The following is a 17644-nucleotide window of genomic DNA, read 5'->3' as shown; positions in this document are numbered from 1 at the left end:
GGACTCCAGATGGAACCAGCAGGAATTTTAGTACAAGTGGACCTGAGACGGAACAAGCAGAACCTTTAGCTACAAGTGTACCCGAGACAGAATCAGCAGAACCTTTAGCTACGAGTGGACCCAAGACGGAACCTTTAGCTACAAGTGTACCTGAGACGGAACCAGCAGAACCTTTAGCTACGAGTGGACGCAAGACGGAAACTTTAGCTACGAGTGGACCCAAGACGGAACCTTTAGCTACAAGTGGACCCAAGACGGAACCGGCGGAACCTTTAGCTACGAGTGGACCCAAGACGGAACCTTTAGCTACAAGTGTACCCGAGACAGAACCAGCAGAACCTTTAGCTACGAGTGGACCCAAGACGGAACCTTTAGCTACAAGTGTACCCGAGACAGAACCAGCAAAACCTTTAGCTACGAGTGGACCCAAGACAGAACCTTTAGCTACAAGTGGACCCAAGACGGAACCGGCGGAACCTTTAGCTACGAGTGGACCCAAGACGGAACCTTTAGCTACAAGTGTACCCCAGACAGAACCAGCAGAACCTTTAGCTACGAGTGGACCCAAGACGGAACCTTTAGCTACAAGTGTACCCGAGACAGAACCAGCAGAACCTTTAGCTACGAGTGGACGCAAGACGGAACCTTTAGCTACGAGTGGACCCAAGACGGAACCTTTAGCTACAAGTGTACCCGAGACGGAACCAGCAGAACCTTTAGCTACGAGTGTACGCAAGATGGAACCTTTAGCTACGAGTGGACCCAAGATGGAACCTTTAGCTACGAGTGGACCCAAGACGGAACCTTTAGCTACGAGTGGACCCAAGACGGAACCTTTAGCTACGAGTGGACCCAAGACGGAACTGGCAGAACCTTTAGCTACAAGTGGACCCGAGACGGAACTGGCGGAACCCTTAGCTACGAGTGGACCCAAGACGGAACCTTTAGCTACAAGTGCACCCAAGACGGAACCGGCGGAACCTTTAGCTACGAGTGGACCCAAGATGGAACCTTTAGCTACAAGTGTACCCGAGACCGAACCAGCAGAACCTTTAGCTACGAGTGGACCCAAGACGGAACCTTTAGCCACAAGTGTACCCGAGACAGAAACGGCAGAACCTTTAGCTACAAGTGTACCCGAGACGGAACAAGCAGAACCTTTAGCTACGAGTGGACGCAAGACGGAACCTTTAGCCACGAGTGGACCCAAGACGGAACCTTTAGCTATGAGTGGACCCGAGACGGAACTGGCAGAACCTTTAGCTACGAGTGGACCCGAGACGGAACTGGCGGAACCCTTAGCTACGAGTGGACCCAAGACGGAACCTTTAGCTACAAGTGGACCTGAGACGGAACCGACGGACCCTTTAGCTACAAGTGGAACTAGACGGACTCCAGAAGGAAGTCAGAACCGGCAGAACCTTTAGCTACGAGTGGACCCGAGATGGAACCGGCAGAACCTTTAGCTACGAGTGGACCAGAGACGGAATTGGCGGAACCTTTAGCTACAAGTGGACTCCAGATGGAACCAGCAGAAATTTTAGTACAAGTGGACCTGAGATGAAACCAGCAGAACCTTTAGCTACAAGTGTACCCGAGAAAGAACCAGCAGAACCTTTAGCTACGAGTGGACCCAAGACGGAACCTTTAGCTACAAGTGTACCAGAGACAGAACCAGCAGAACCTTTAGCTACGAGTGGACCCAAGACGGAACCTTTAGCTACAAGTGTACCCGAGACGGAACCAGCAGAACCTTTAGCTACGAGTGGACGCAAGACGGAACCTTTAGCTACGAGTGGACGCAAGACGGAACCTTTAGCTACGAGTGGACGCAAGACGGAACCTTTAGCTACGAGTGGACCCAAGACGGAACCTTTAGCTACGAGTGGACGCAAGACGGAACCTTTAGCTACGAGTGGACGCAAGACGGAACCTTTAGCTATAAGTGGACGCAAGACGGAACCTTTAGCTACGAGTGGACCCAAGACGGAACCTTTAGCTACGAGTGGACGCAAGACGGAACCTTTAGCTACGAGTGGACGCAAGACGGAACCTTTAGCTACGAGTGGACGCAAGACGGAACCTTTAGCTACGAGTGGACCCAAGACGGAACCTTTAGCTACAAGTGTGCCCGAGACAGAACCAGCAGAACCTTTAGCTACGAGTGGACCCAAGACGGAACCTTTAGCCACAAGTGTACCCGAGACAGCACCAGCAGAACCTTTAGCCACGAGTGGACCCAAGACGGAACCTTTAGCTACAAGTGTACCCGAGACGGAACCAGCAGAACCTTTAGCTACGAGTGGATGCAAGACGGAACCTTTAGCTACGAGTGGACCCAAGACGGAACCTTTAGCTACAAGTGTGCCCGAGACAGAACCAGCAGAACCTTTAGCTACGAGTGGACCCAAGACGGAACCTTTAGCCACAAGTGTACCCGAGACAGCACCAGCAGAACCTTTAGCCACGAGTGGACCCAAGACGGAACCTTTAGCTACAAGTGTACCCGAGACGGAACCAGCAGAACCTTTAGCTACGAGTGGATGCAAGATGGAACCTTTAGCTACGAGTGGACCCAAGATGGAACCTTTAGCTACGAGTGGACCCAAGACGGAACCGTTAGCTACGAGTGGACCCAAGACGGAACCTTTAGCTACGAGTGGACCCAGGACGGAACTGGCAGAACCTTTAGCTACGAGTGGACCCGAGACGGAACTGGTGGAACCCTTAGCTACGAGTGGACCCAAGACGGAACCTTTAGCTACAAGTGCTCCCAAGACGGAACCGGCGGAACCTTTAGCTACGAGTGGACCCAAGACGGAACCTTTAGCTACAAGTGTACCCGAGACACAACCAGCAGAACCTTTAGCTACGAGTGGACCCAAGACGGAACCTTTAGCCACAAGTGTACCCAAGACGGAACTGGCAGAACCTTTAGCTACGAGTGAACCAGAGACGGAACTGGCGGAACCCTTAGCTACGAGTGGACCCAAGACGGAACCTTTAGCTACAAGTGGACCTGAGACGGAACCGACGGACCCTTTAGCTACAAGTGGAACTAGACGGACTCCAGAAGGAAGTCAGAACCGGCAGAACCTTTAGCTACGAGTGGACCCGAGATGGAACCGGCAGAACCTTTAGCTACGAGTGGACCAGAGACGGAATTGGCGGAACCTTTAGCTACAAGTGGACTCCAGATAGAACCAGCAGAAATTTGAGTACAAGTGTACCCGAGAAAGAACCAGCAGAACCTTTAGCAACGAGTGGACCACAGACGGAACCTTTAGCTACAAGTGTACTCGAGACGGAACCAGCAGAACCTTTAGCTATGAGTGGACGCAAGACGGAACCTTTAGCTACGAGTGGACCCAAGACGGAACCTTTAGCTACGAGTGGACCCAAGACGGAACCTTTAGCTACAAGTGGACCCAAGACGGAACCTTTAGCTACAAGTGGACCCAAGACGGAACCTTTAGCTACAAGTGGACCCAAGACGGAACCTTTAGCTACAAGTGTACCCGAGACAGAACCAGCAGAACCTTTAGCTACGAGTGGACCCAAGATGGAACCTTTAGCCACAAGTGTACCCGAGACAGAACCAGCAGAACCTTTAGCTACGAGTGGACCCAAGACGGAACCTTTAGCTACAAGTGGACCCAAGACGGAACCTTCAGCTACAAGTGCACCTGAGACGGAACCGGCGGAACCTTTAGCTACGAGTGGACCCAAGACGGAACCTTTAGCCACAAGTGTACCCAAGACAGCACCAGCAGAACCTTTAGCTACGAGTGGACCCAAGACGGAACCTTTAGCTACAAGTGTACCCGAGACGGAACCAGCAGAACCTTTAGCTACGAGTGGACGCAAGATGGAACCTTTAGCCACGAGTGGACCCAAGACGGAACCTTTAGCTATGAGTGGACCCGAGACGGAACTGGCAGAACCTTTAGCTACGAGTGGACCTGAGACGGAACAAGCAGAACCTTTAGCTACAAGTGTACCCGAGACAGAATCAGCAGAACCTTTAGCTACGAGTGGACCCAAGACGGAACCTTTAGCTACAAGTGTACCTGAGACGGAACCAGCAGAACCTTTAGCTACGAGTGGACCCAAGACGGAACCTTTAGCTACGAGTGGACGCAAGACGGAAACTTTAGCTACGAGTGGACCCAAGACGGAACCTTTAGCTACAAGTGGACCCAAGACGGAACCAGCAGAACCTTTAGCTACGAGTGGACCCAAGACGGAACCTTTAGCTACAAGTGTACCCGAGACAGAACCAGCAGAACCTTCAGCTACGAGTGGACGCAAGACGGAACCTTTAGCTACGAGTGGACCCAAGACGGAACCTTTAGCTACAAGTGTACCCGAGACAGAACCAGCAGAACCTTTAGCTACGAGTGGACCCAAGACGGAACCTTTAGCTACAAGTGTACCCGAGACAGAACCAGCAGAACCTTTAGCTACGAGTGGACGCAAGACGGAACCTTTAGCTACGAGTGGACCCAAGATGGAACCTTTAGCTACAAGTGTACCCGAGACGGAACCAGCAGAACCTTTAGCTACGAGTGTACGCAAGATGGAACCTTTAGCTACGAGTTGACCCAAGATGGAACCTTTAGCTACGAGTGGACCCAAGACGGAACCTTTAGCTACGAGTGGACCCAAGACGGAACCTTTAGCTACGAGTGGACCCAAGACAGAACTGGCAGAACCTTTAGCTACGAGTGGACCCGAGACGGAACTGGCGGAACCCTTAGCTACGAGTGGACCCAAGACGGAACCTTTAGCTACAAGTGCACCCAAGACGGAACCGGCGGAACCTTTAGCTACGAGTGGACCCAAGACGGAACCTTTAGCTACAAGTGTACCCGAGACAGAACCAGCAGAACCTTTAGCTACGAGTGGACCCAAGACGGAACCTTTAGCCACAAGTGTACCCGAGACAGAAAAAGCAGAACCTTTAGCTACAAGTGTACCCGAGACGGAACCAGCAGAACCTTTAGCTACGAGTGGACGCAAGACGGAACCTTTAGCCATGAGTGGACCCAAGACGGAACCTTTAGCTATGAGTGGACCCGAGACGGAACTGGCAGAACCTTTAGCTACGAGTGGACCCGAGACGGAACTGGCGGAACCCTTAGCTACGAGTGGACCCAAGACGGAACCTTTAGCTACAAGTGGACCTGAGACGGAACCGACGGACCCTTTAGCTACAAGTGGAACTAGACGGACTCCAGACGGAAGTCAGAACCGGCAGAACCTTTAGCTACGAGTGGACCCGAGATGGAACCGGCAGAACCTTTAGCTACGAGTGGACCAGAGACGGAATTGGCGGAACCTTTAGCTACAAGTGGACTCCAGATGGAATTAGCAGAAATTTTAGTGCAAGTGGACCTGAGACGAAACCAGCAGAACCTTTAGCTACAAGTGTACCCGAGAAAGAACCAGCAGAACCTTTAGCTACGAGTGGACCCAAGACGGAACCTTTAGCTACGAGTGGACCCAAGACAGAACCAGCAGAACCTTTAGCTACAAGTGTACTAGAGACAGAACCAGCAGAACCTTTAGCTACGAGTGGACCCAAGACGGAACCTTTAGCTACAAGTGTACCCGAGACGGAACCAGCAGAACCTTTAGCCACGAGTGGACGCAAGACGGAACCTTTAGCTACGAGTGGACGCAAGACGGAACCTTTAGCTACGAGTGGACGCAAGACGGAACCTTTAGCTACGAGTGGACCCAAGACGGAACCTTTAGCTACGAGTGGACGCAAGACGGAACCTTTAGCTACGAGTGGACCCAAGACGGAACCTTTAGCTACGAGTGGACCCAAGACGGAACCTTTAGCTACAAGTGTACCCGAGACGGAACCAGCAGAACCTTTAGCTACGAGTGTACGCAAGATGGAACCTTTAGCTACGAGTTGACCCAAGACGGAACCTTTAGCTACGAGTGGACCCAAGACGGAACCTTTAGCTACGAGTGGACCTAAGACGGAACCTTTAGCTACGAGTGGACCCAAGACGGAACTGGCAGAACCTTTAGCTACGAGTGGACCCGAGACGGAACTGGCGGAACCCTTAGCTACGAGTGGACCCAAGACGGAACCTTTAGCTACAAGTGCACCCAAGACGGAACCGGCGGAACCTTTAGCTACGAGTGGACCCAAGACGGAACCTTTAGCTACAAGTGTACCCGAGACAGAACCAGCAGAACCTTTAGCTACGAGTGGACCCAAGACGGAACCTTTAGCCACAAGTGTACCCGAGACAGAAAAAGCAGAACCTTTAGCTACAAGTGTACCCGAGACGGAACCAGCAGAACCTTTAGCTACAAGTGGACGCAAGACGGAACCTTTAGCCACGAGTGGACCCAAGACGGAACCTTTAGCTATGAGTGGACCCGAGACGGAACTGGCAGAACCTTTAGCTACGAGTGGACCCGAGACGGAACTGGCGGAACCCTTAGCTACGAGTGGACCCAAGACGGAACCTTTAGCTACAAGTGGACCTGAGACGGAACCGACGGACCCTTTAGCTACAAGTGGAACTAGACGGACTCCAGAAGGAAGTCAGAACCGGCAGAACCTTTAGCTACGAGTGGACCCGAGATGGAACCGGCAGAACCTTTAGCTACGAGTGGACCAGAGACGGAATTGGCGGAACCTTTAGCTACAAGTGGACTCCAGATGGAACCAGCAGAAATTTTAGTACAAGTGGACCTGAGACGAAACCAGCAGAACCTTTAGCTACAAGTGTACCCGAGAAAGAACCAGCAGAACCTTTAGCTACGAGTGGACCCAAGACGGAACCTTTAGCTACAAGTGTACCCGAGACGGAACCAGCAGAACCTTTAGCTATGAGTGGACGCAAGACGGAACCTTTAGCTACGAGTGGACCCAAGACGGAACCAGCAGAACCTTTAGCTACAAGTGTACCAGAGACAGAACCAGCAGAACCTTTAGCTACGAGTGGACCCAAGACGGAACCTTTAGCTACAAGTGTACCCGAGACGGAACCAGCAGAACCTTTAGCCACAAGTGGACGCAAGACGGAACCTTTAGCTACGAGTGGACGCAAGACGGAACCTTTAGCTACGAGTGGACCCAAGACGGAACCTTTAGCTACGAGTGGACGCAAGACGGAACCTTTAGCTACGAGTGGACCCAAGACGGAACCTTTAGCTACAAGTGTGCCCGAGACAGAACCAGCAGAACCTTTAGCTACGAGTGGACCCAAGACGGAACCTTTAGCCACAAGTGTACCCGAGACAGCACCAGCAGAACCTTTAGCCACGAGTGGACCCAAGACGGAACCTTTAGCTACAAGTGTACCCGAGACGGAACCAGCAGAACCTTTAGCTACGAGTGGATGCAAGATGGAACCTTTAGCTACGAGTGGACCCAAGATGGAACCTTTAGCTACGAGTGGACCCAAGACGGAACCTTTAGCTACGAGTGGACCCAAGACGGAACCTTTAGCTACGAGTGGACCCAGGACGGAACTGGCAGAACCTTTAGCTACGAGTGGACCCGAGACGGAACTGGCGGAACCCTTAGCTACGAGTGGACCCAAGACGGAACCTTTAGCTACAAGTGCACCCAAGACGGAACCGGCGGAACCTTTAGCTACGAGTGGACCCAAGACGGAACCTTTAGCTACAAGTGTACCCGAGACAGAACCAGCAGAACCTTTAGATACGAGTGGACCCAAGACGGAACCTTTAGCCACAAGTGTACCCGAGACAGAAAAAGCAGAACCTTTAGCTACAAGTGTACCCGAGACGGAACCAGCAGAACCTTTAGCTACGAGTGGACGCAAGATGGAACCTTTAGCCACGAGTGGACCCAAGACGGAACCTTTAGCTATGAGTGGACCCGAGACGGAACTGGCAGAACCTTTAGCTACGAGTGGACCAGAGACGGAACTGGCGGAACCCTTAGCTACGAGTGGACCCAAGACGGAACCTTTAGCTACAAGTGGACCTGAGACGGAACCGACGGACCCTTTAGCTACAAGTGGAACTAGACGGACTCATGAAGGAAGTCAGAACCGGCAGAACCTTTAGCTACGAGTGGACCCGAGATGGAACCGGCAGAACCTTTAGCTACGAGTGGACCAGAGACGGAATTGGCGGAACCTTTAGCTACAAGTGGACTCCAGATAGAACCAGCAGAAATTTGAGTACAAGTGGACCTGAGACGGAACCAGCTGAACCTTTAGCTACAAGTGTACCCGAGAAAGAACCAGCAGAACCTTTAGCTACGAGTGGACCACAGACGGAACCTTTAGCTACAAGTGTACCCGAGACGGAACCAGCAGAACCTTTAGCTATGAGTGGACGCAAGACGGAACCTTTAGCTACGAGTGGACCCAAGACGGAACCTTTAGCTACAAGTGGACCCAAGACTGAACCTTTAGCTACAAGTGTGCCCGAGACAGAACCAGCAGAACCTTTAGCTACGAGTGGACCCAAGATGGAACCTTTAGCCACAAGTGTACCCGAGACAGAACCAGCAGAACCTTTAGCTACGAGTGGACCCTTGACGGAACCTTTAGCTACAAGTGGACCCAAGACGGAACCTTCAGCTACAAGTGCACCTGAGACGGAACCGGCGGAACCTTTTGCTACGAGTGGACCCAAGACGGAACCTTTAGCCACAAGTGTACCCGAGACAGCACCAGCAGAACCTTTAGCTACGAGTGGACCCAAGACGGAACCTTTAGCTACAAGTGTACCCGAGACGGAACCAGCAGAACCTTTAGCTACGAGTGGACGCAAGATGGAACCTTTAGCCACGAGTGGACCCAAGACGGAACCTTTAGCTATGAGTGGACCCGAGACGGAACTGGCAGAACCTTTAGCTACGAGTGGACCTGAGACGGAACAAGCAGAACCTTTAGCTAAAAGTGTACCCGAGACAGAATCAGCAGAACCTTTAGCTACGAGTGGACCCAAGACGGAACCTTTAGCTACAAGTGTACCTGAGACGGAACCAGCAGAACCTTTAGCTACGAGTGGACCCAAGACGGAACCTTTAGCTACGAGTGGACGCAAGACGGAAACTTTAGCTACGAGTGGACCCAAGACGGAACCTTTAGCTACAAGTGGACCCAAGACGGAACCAGCAGAACCTTTAGCTACGAGTGGACCCAAGACGGAACCTTTAGCTACAAGTGTACCCGAGACAGAACCAGCAGAACCTTTAGCTACGAGTGGACGCAAGACGGAACCTTTAGCCACAAGTGTACCCGAGACAGAACCAGCAGAACCTTTAGCTACGAGTGGACCCTTGACGGAACCTTTAGCTACAAGTGGACCCAAGACGGAACCTTCAGCTACAAGTGCACCTGAGACGGAACCGGCGGAACCTTTTGCTACGAGTGGACCCAAGACGGAACCTTTAGCCACAAGTGTACCCGAGACAGCACCAGCAGAACCTTTAGCTACGAGTGGACCCAAGACGGAACCTTTAGCTACAAGTGTACCCGAGACGGAACCAGCAGAACCTTTAGCTACGAGTGGACGCAAGATGGAACCTTTAGCCACGAGTGGACCCAAGACGGAACCTTTAGCTATGAGTGGACCCGAGACGGAACTGGCAGAACCTTTAGCTACGAGTGGACCTGAGACGGAACAAGCAGAACCTTTAGCTAAAAGTGTACCCGAGACAGAATCAGCAGAACCTTTAGCTACGAGTGGACCCAAGACGGAACCTTTAGCTACAAGTGTACCTGAGACGGAACCAGCAGAACCTTTAGCTACGAGTGGACCCAAGACGGAACCTTTAGCTACGAGTGGACGCAAGACGGAAACTTTAGCTACGAGTGGACCCAAGACGGAACCTTTAGCTACAAGTGGACCCAAGACGGAACCAGCAGAACCTTTAGCTACGAGTGGACCCAAGACGGAACCTTTAGCTACAAGTGTACCCGAGACAGAACCAGCAGAACCTTTAGCTACGAGTGGACGCAAGACGGAACCTTTAGCTACGAGTGGACCCAAGACGGAACCTTTAGCTACAAGTGTACCCGAGACGGAACCAGCAGAACCTTTAGCTACGAGTGTATGCAAGATGGAACCTTTAGCTACGAGTTGACCCAAGATGGAACCTTTAGCTACGAGTGGACCCAAGACGGAACCTTTAGCTACGAGTGGACCCAAGACGGAACCTTTAGCCACAAGTGTACCCGAGACAGCACCAGCAGAACCTTTAGCCACGAGTGGACCCAAGACGGAACCTTTAGCTTCAAGTGTACCCGAGACGGAACCAGCAGAACCTTTAGCTACGAGTGGATGCAAGATGGAACCTTTAGCTACGAGTGGACCCAAGATGGAACCTTTAGCTACGAGTGGACCCAAGACGGAACCTTTAGCTACGAGTGGACCCAAGACGGAACCTTTAGCTACGAGTGGACCCAGGACGGAACTGGCAGAACCTTTAGCTACGAGTGGACCCGAGACGGAACTGGCGGAACCCTTAGCTACGAGTGGACCCAAGACGGAACCTTTAGCTACAAGTGCACCCAAGACGGAACCGGCGGAACCTTTAGCTACGAGTGGACCCAAGACGGAACCTTTAGCTACAAGTGTACCCGAGACAGAACCAGCAGAACCTTTAGATACGAGTGGACCCAAGACGGAACCTTTAGCCACAAGTGTACCCGAGACAGAAACAGCAGAACCTTTAGCTACAAGTGTACCCGAGACGGAACCAGCAGAACCTTTAGCTACGAGTGGACGCAAGATGGAACCTTTAGCCACGAGTGGACCCAAGACGGAACCTTTAGCTATGAGTGGACCCGAGACGGAACTGGCAGAACCTTTAGCTACGAGTGGACCAGAGACGGAACTGGCGGAACCCTTAGCTACGAGTGGACCCAAGACGGAACCTTTAGCTACAAGTGGACCTGAGACAGAACCGACGGACCCTTTAGCTACAAGTGGAACTAGACGGACTCATGAAGGAAGTCAGAACCGGCAGAACCTTTAGCTACGAGTGGACCCGAGATGGAACCGGCAGAACCTTTAGCTACGAGTGGACCAGAGACGGAATTGGCGGAACCTTTAGCTACAAGTGGACTCCAGATAGAACCAGCAGAAATTTGAGTACAAGTGGACCTGAGACGGAACCAGCAGAACCTTTAGCTACAAGTGTACCCGAGAAAGAACCAGCAGAACCTTTAGCTACGAGTGGACCACAGACGGAACCTTTAGCTACAAGTGTACCCGAGACGGAACCAGCAGAACCTTTAGCTATGAGTGGACGCAAGACGGAACCTTTAGCTATGAGTGGACCCAAGACGGAACCTTTAGCTACAAGTGGACCCAAGACGGAACCTTTAGCTACAAGTGTGCCCGAGACAGAACCAGCAGAACCTTTAGCTACGAGTGGACCCAAGATGGAACCTTTAGCCACAAGTGTACCCGAGACAGAACCAGCAGAACCTTTAGCTACGAGTGGACCCATGACGGAACCGTTAGCTACAAGTGGACCCAAAACGGAACCTTCAGCTACAAGTGCACCTGAGACGGAACCGGCGGAACCTTTAGCTACGAGTGGACCCAAGACGGAACCTTTAGCCACAAGTGTACCCGAGACAGCACCAGCAGAACCTTTAGCTACGAGTGGACCCAAGACGGAACCTTTAGCTACAAGTGGACCCAAGACGGAACCAGCAGAACCTTTAGCTACGAGTGGACGCAAGATGGAACCTTTATCCACGAGTGGACCCAAGACGGAACCTTTAGCTATGAGTGGACCCGAGACGGAACTGGCAGAACCTTTAGCTACGAGTGGACCTGAGACGGAACAAGCAGAACCTTTAGCTACAAGTGTACCCGAGACAGAATCAGCAGAACCTTTAGCTACGAGTGGACCCAAGACGGAACCTTTAGCTACAAGTGTACCTGAGACGGAACCAGCAGAACCTTTAGCTACGAGTGGACCCAAGACGGAACCTTTAGCTACGAGTGGACGCAAGACGGAAACTTTAGCTACGAGTGGACCCAAGACGGAACCTTTAGCTACAAGTGGACCCAAGACGGAACCAGCAGAACCTTTAGCTACGAGTGGACCCAAGACGGAACCTTTAGCTACAAGTGTACCCGAGACAGAACCAGCAGAACCTTTAGCTACGAGTGGACGCAAGACGGAACCTTTAGCTACGAGTGGACCCAAGACGGAACCTTTAGCTACAAGTGTACCCGAGACGGAACCAGCAGAACCTTTAGCTACGAGTGGACGCAAGATGGAACCTTTAGCCACGAGTGGACCCAAGACGGAACCTTTAGCTATGAGTGGACCCGAGACGGAACTGGCAGAACCTTTAGCTACGAGTGGACCAGAGACGGAACTGGCGGAACCCTTAGCTACGAGTGGACCCAAGACGGAACCTTTAGCTACAAGTGGACCTGAGACGGAACCGACGGACCCTTTAGCTACAAGTGGAACTAGACGGACTCATGAAGGAAGTCAGAACCGGCAGAACCTTTAGCTACGAGTGGACCCGAGATGGAACCGGCAGAACCTTTAGCTACGAGTGGACCAGAGACGGAATTGGCGGAACCTTTAGCTACAAGTGGACTCCAGATAGAACCAGCAGAAATTTGAGTACAAGTGGACCTGAGACGGAACCAGCTGAACCGTTAGCTACAAGTGTACCCGAGAAAGAACCAGCAGAACCTTTAGCTACGAGTGGACCACAGACGGAACCTTTAGCTACAAGTGTACCCGAGACGGAACCAGCAGAACCTTTAGCTATGAGTGGACGCAAGACGGAACCTTTAGCTACGAGTGGACCCAAGACGGAACCTTTAGCTACAAGTGGACCCAAGACTGAACCTTTAGCTACAAGTGTGCCCGAGACAGAACCAGCAGAACCTTTAGCTACGAGTGGACCCAAGATGGAACCTTTAGCCACAAGTGTACCCGAGACAGAACCAGCAGAACCTTTAGCTACGAGTGGACCCTTGACGGAACCTTTAGCTACAAGTGGACCCAAGACGGAACCTTCAGCTACAAGTGCACCTGAGACGGAACCGGCGGAACCTTTTGCTACGAGTGGACCCAAGACGGAACCTTTAGCCACAAGTGTACCCGAGACAGCACCAGCAGAACCTTTAGCTACGAGTGGACCCAAGACGGAACCTTTAGCTACAAGTGTACCCGAGACGGAACCAGCAGAACCTTTAGCTACGAGTGGACGCAAGATGGAACCTTTAGCCACGAGTGGACCCAAGACGGAACCTTTAGCTATGAGTGGACCCGAGACGGAACTGGCAGAACCTTTAGCTACGAGTGGACCTGAGACGGAACAAGCAGAACCTTTAGCTAAAAGTGTACCCGAGACAGAATCAGCAGAACCTTTAGCTACGAGTGGACCCAAGACGGAACCTTTAGCTACAAGTGTACCTGAGACGGAACCAGCAGAACCTTTAGCTACGAGTGGACCCAAGACGGAACCTTTAGCTACGAGTGGACGCAAGACGGAAACTTTAGCTACGAGTGGACCCAAGACGGAACCTTTAGCTACAAGTGGACCCAAGACGGAACCAGCAGAACCTTTAGCTACGAGTGGACCCAAGACGGAACCTTTAGCTACAAGTGTACCCGAGACAGAACCAGCAGAACCTTTAGCTACGAGTGGACGCAAGACGGAACCTTTAGCTACGAGTGGACCCAAGACGGAACCTTTAGCTACAAGTGTACCCGAGACGGAACCAGCAGAACCTTTAGCTACGAGTGTATGCAAGATGGAACCTTTAGCTACGAGTTGACCCAAGATGGAACCTTTAGCTACGAGTGGACCCAAGACGGAACCTTTAGCTACGAGTGGACCCAAGACGGAACCTTTAGCCACAAGTGTACCCGAGACAGCACCAGCAGAACCTTTAGCCACGAGTGGACCCAAGACGGAACCTTTAGCTTCAAGTGTACCCGAGACGGAACCAGCAGAACCTTTAGCTACGAGTGGATGCAAGATGGAACCTTTAGCTACGAGTGGACCCAAGATGGAACCTTTAGCTACGAGTGGACCCAAGACGGAACCTTTAGCTACGAGTGGACCCAAGACGGAACCTTTAGCTACGAGTGGACCCAGGACGGAACTGGCAGAACCTTTAGCTACGAGTGGACCCGAGACGGAACTGGCGGAACCCTTAGCTACGAGTGGACCCAAGACGGAACCTTTAGCTACAAGTGCACCCAAGACGGAACCGGCGGAACCTTTAGCTACGAGTGGACCCAAGACGGAACCTTTAGCTACAAGTGTACCCGAGACAGAACCAGCAGAACCTTTAGATACGAGTGGACCCAAGACGGAACCTTTAGCCACAAGTGTACCCGAGACAGAAACAGCAGAACCTTTAGCTACAAGTGTACCCGAGACGGAACCAGCAGAACCTTTAGCTACGAGTGGACGCAAGATGGAACCTTTAGCCACGAGTGGACCCAAGACGGAACCTTTAGCTATGAGTGGACCCGAGACGGAACTGGCAGAACCTTTAGCTACGAGTGGACCAGAGACGGAACTGGCGGAACCCTTAGCTACGAGTGGACCCAAGACGGAACCTTTAGCTACAAGTGGACCTGAGACAGAACCGACGGACCCTTTAGCTACAAGTGGAACTAGACGGACTCATGAAGGAAGTCAGAACCGGCAGAACCTTTAGCTACGAGTGGACCCGAGATGGAACCGGCAGAACCTTTAGCTACGAGTGGACCAGAGACGGAATTGGCGGAACCTTTAGCTACAAGTGGACTCCAGATAGAACCAGCAGAAATTTGAGTACAAGTGGACCTGAGACGGAACCAGCAGAACCTTTAGCTACAAGTGTACCCGAGAAAGAACCAGCAGAACCTTTAGCTACGAGTGGACCACAGACGGAACCTTTAGCTACAAGTGTACCCGAGACGGAACCAGCAGAACCTTTAGCTATGAGTGGACGCAAGACGGAACCTTTAGCTATGAGTGGACCCAAGACGGAACCTTTAGCTACAAGTGGACCCAAGACGGAACCTTTAGCTACAAGTGTGCCCGAGACAGAACCAGCAGAACCTTTAGCTACGAGTGGACCCAAGATGGAACCTTTAGCCACAAGTGTACCCGAGACAGAACCAGCAGAACCTTTAGCTACGAGTGGACCCATGACGGAACCGTTAGCTACAAGTGGACCCAAAACGGAACCTTCAGCTACAAGTGCACCTGAGACGGAACCGGCGGAACCTTTAGCTACGAGTGGACCCAAGACGGAACCTTTAGCCACAAGTGTACCCGAGACAGCACCAGCAGAACCTTTAGCTACGAGTGGACCCAAGACGGAACCTTTAGCTACAAGTGGACCCAAGACGGAACCAGCAGAACCTTTAGCTACGAGTGGACGCAAGATGGAACCTTTATCCACGAGTGGACCCAAGACGGAACCTTTAGCTATGAGTGGACCCGAGACGGAACTGGCAGAACCTTTAGCTACGAGTGGACCTGAGACGGAACAAGCAGAACCTTTAGCTACAAGTGTACCCGAGACAGAATCAGCAGAACCTTTAGCTACGAGTGGACCCAAGACGGAACCTTTAGCTACAAGTGTACCTGAGACGGAACCAGCAGAACCTTTAGCTACGAGTGGACCCAAGACGGAACCTTTAGCTACGAGTGGACGCAAGACGGAAACTTTAGCTACGAGTGGACCCAAGACGGAACCTTTAGCTACAAGTGGACCCAAGACGGAACCAGCAGAACCTTTAGCTACGAGTGGACCCAAGACGGAACCTTTAGCTACAAGTGTACCCGAGACAGAACCAGCAGAACCTTTAGCTACGAGTGGACGCAAGACGGAACCTTTAGCTACGAGTGGACCCAAGACGGAACCTTTAGCTACAAGTGTACCCGAGACGGAACCAGCAGAACCTTTAGCTACGAGTGTATGCAAGATGGAACCTTTAGCTACGAGTTGACCCAAGATGGAACCTTTAGCTACGAGTGGACCCAAGACGGAACCTTTAGCTACGAGTGGACCCAAGACGGAACCTTTAGCCACAAGTGTACCCGAGACAGCACCAGCAGAACCTTTAGCCACGAGTGGACCCAAGACGGAACCTTTAGCTACAAGTGTACCCGAGACGGAACCAGCAGAACCTTTAGCTACGAGTGGATGCAAGATGGAACCTTTAGCTACGAGTGGACCCAAGATGGAACCTTTAGCTACGAGTGGACCCAAGACGGAACCTTTAGCTACGAGTGGACCCAAGACGGAACCTTTAGCTACGAGTGGACCCAGGACGGAACTGGCAGAACCTTTAGCTACGAGTGGACCCGAGACGGAACTGGCGGAACCCTTAGCTACGAGTGGACCCAAGACGGAACCTTTAGCTACAACTGCACCCAAGACGGAACCGGCGGAACCTTTAGCTACGAGTGGACCCAAGACGGAACCTTTAGCTACAAGTGTACCCGAGACAGAACCAGCAGAACCTTTAGATACGAGTGGACCCAAGACGGAACCTTTAGCCACAAGTGTACCCGAGACAGAAACAGCAGAACCTTTAGCTACAAGTGTACCCGAGACGGAACCAGCAGAACCTTTAGCTACGAGTGGACGCAAGATGGAACCTTTAGCCACGAGTGGACCCAAGACGGAACCTTTAGCTATGAGTGGACCCGAGACGGAACTGGCAGAACCTTTAGCTACGAGTGGACCAGAGACGGAAATGGCGGAACCCTTAGCTACGAGTGGACCCAAGACGGAACCTTTAGCTACAAGTGGACCTGAGACGGAACCGACGGACCCTTTAGCTACAAGTGGAACTAGACGGACTCATGAAGGAAGTCAGAACCGGCAGAACCTTTAGCTACGAGTGGACCCGAGATGGAACCGGCAGAACCTTTAGCTACGAGTGGACCAGAGACGGAATTGGCGGAACCTTTAGCTACAAGTGGACTCCAGATAGAACCAGCAGAAATTTGAGTACAAGTGGACCTGAGACGGAACCAGCAGAACCTTTAGCTACAAGTGTACCCGAGATAGAACCAGCAGAACCTTTAGCTACGAGTGGACCACAGACGGAACCTTTAGCTACAAGTGTACCCGAGACGGAACCAGCAGAACCTTTAGCTATGAGTGGACGCAAGACGGAACCTTTAGCTACGAGTGGACCCAAGACGGAACCTTTAGCTACAAGTGGACCCAAGACGGAACCTTTAGCTACAAGTGTGCCCGAGACAGAACCAGCAGAACCTTTAGCTACGAGTGGACCCAAGATGGAACCTTTAGCCACAAGTGTACCCGAGACAGAACCAGCAGAACCTTTAGCTACGAGTGGACCCAAGACGGAACCTTTAGCTACAAGTGGACCCAAGACGGAACCTTCAGCTACAAGTGCACCTGAGACGGAACCGGCGGAACCTTTAGCTACGAGTGGACCCAAGACGGAACCTTTAGCCACAAGTGTACCCGAGACAGCACCAGCAGAACCTTTAGCTACGAGTGGACCCAAGACGGAACCTTTAGCTACAAGTGTACCCGAGACGGAACCAGCAGAACCTTTAGCTACGAGTGGACGCAAGATGGAACCTTTAGCTACGAGTGGACCCAAGACGGAACCTTTAGCTATGAGTGGACCCGAGACGGAACTGGCAGAACC

The sequence above is a fragment of the Telmatherina bonti genome (assembly GCF_933228915.1).
Source record: "Telmatherina bonti genome assembly, chromosome: 1".
Lineage (NCBI taxonomy): Eukaryota > Metazoa > Chordata > Actinopteri > Atheriniformes > Telmatherinidae > Telmatherina > Telmatherina bonti.
The sequence above is the reverse complement of the archived record's forward strand: the minus strand, read 5'-3'. Positions refer to the sequence as shown.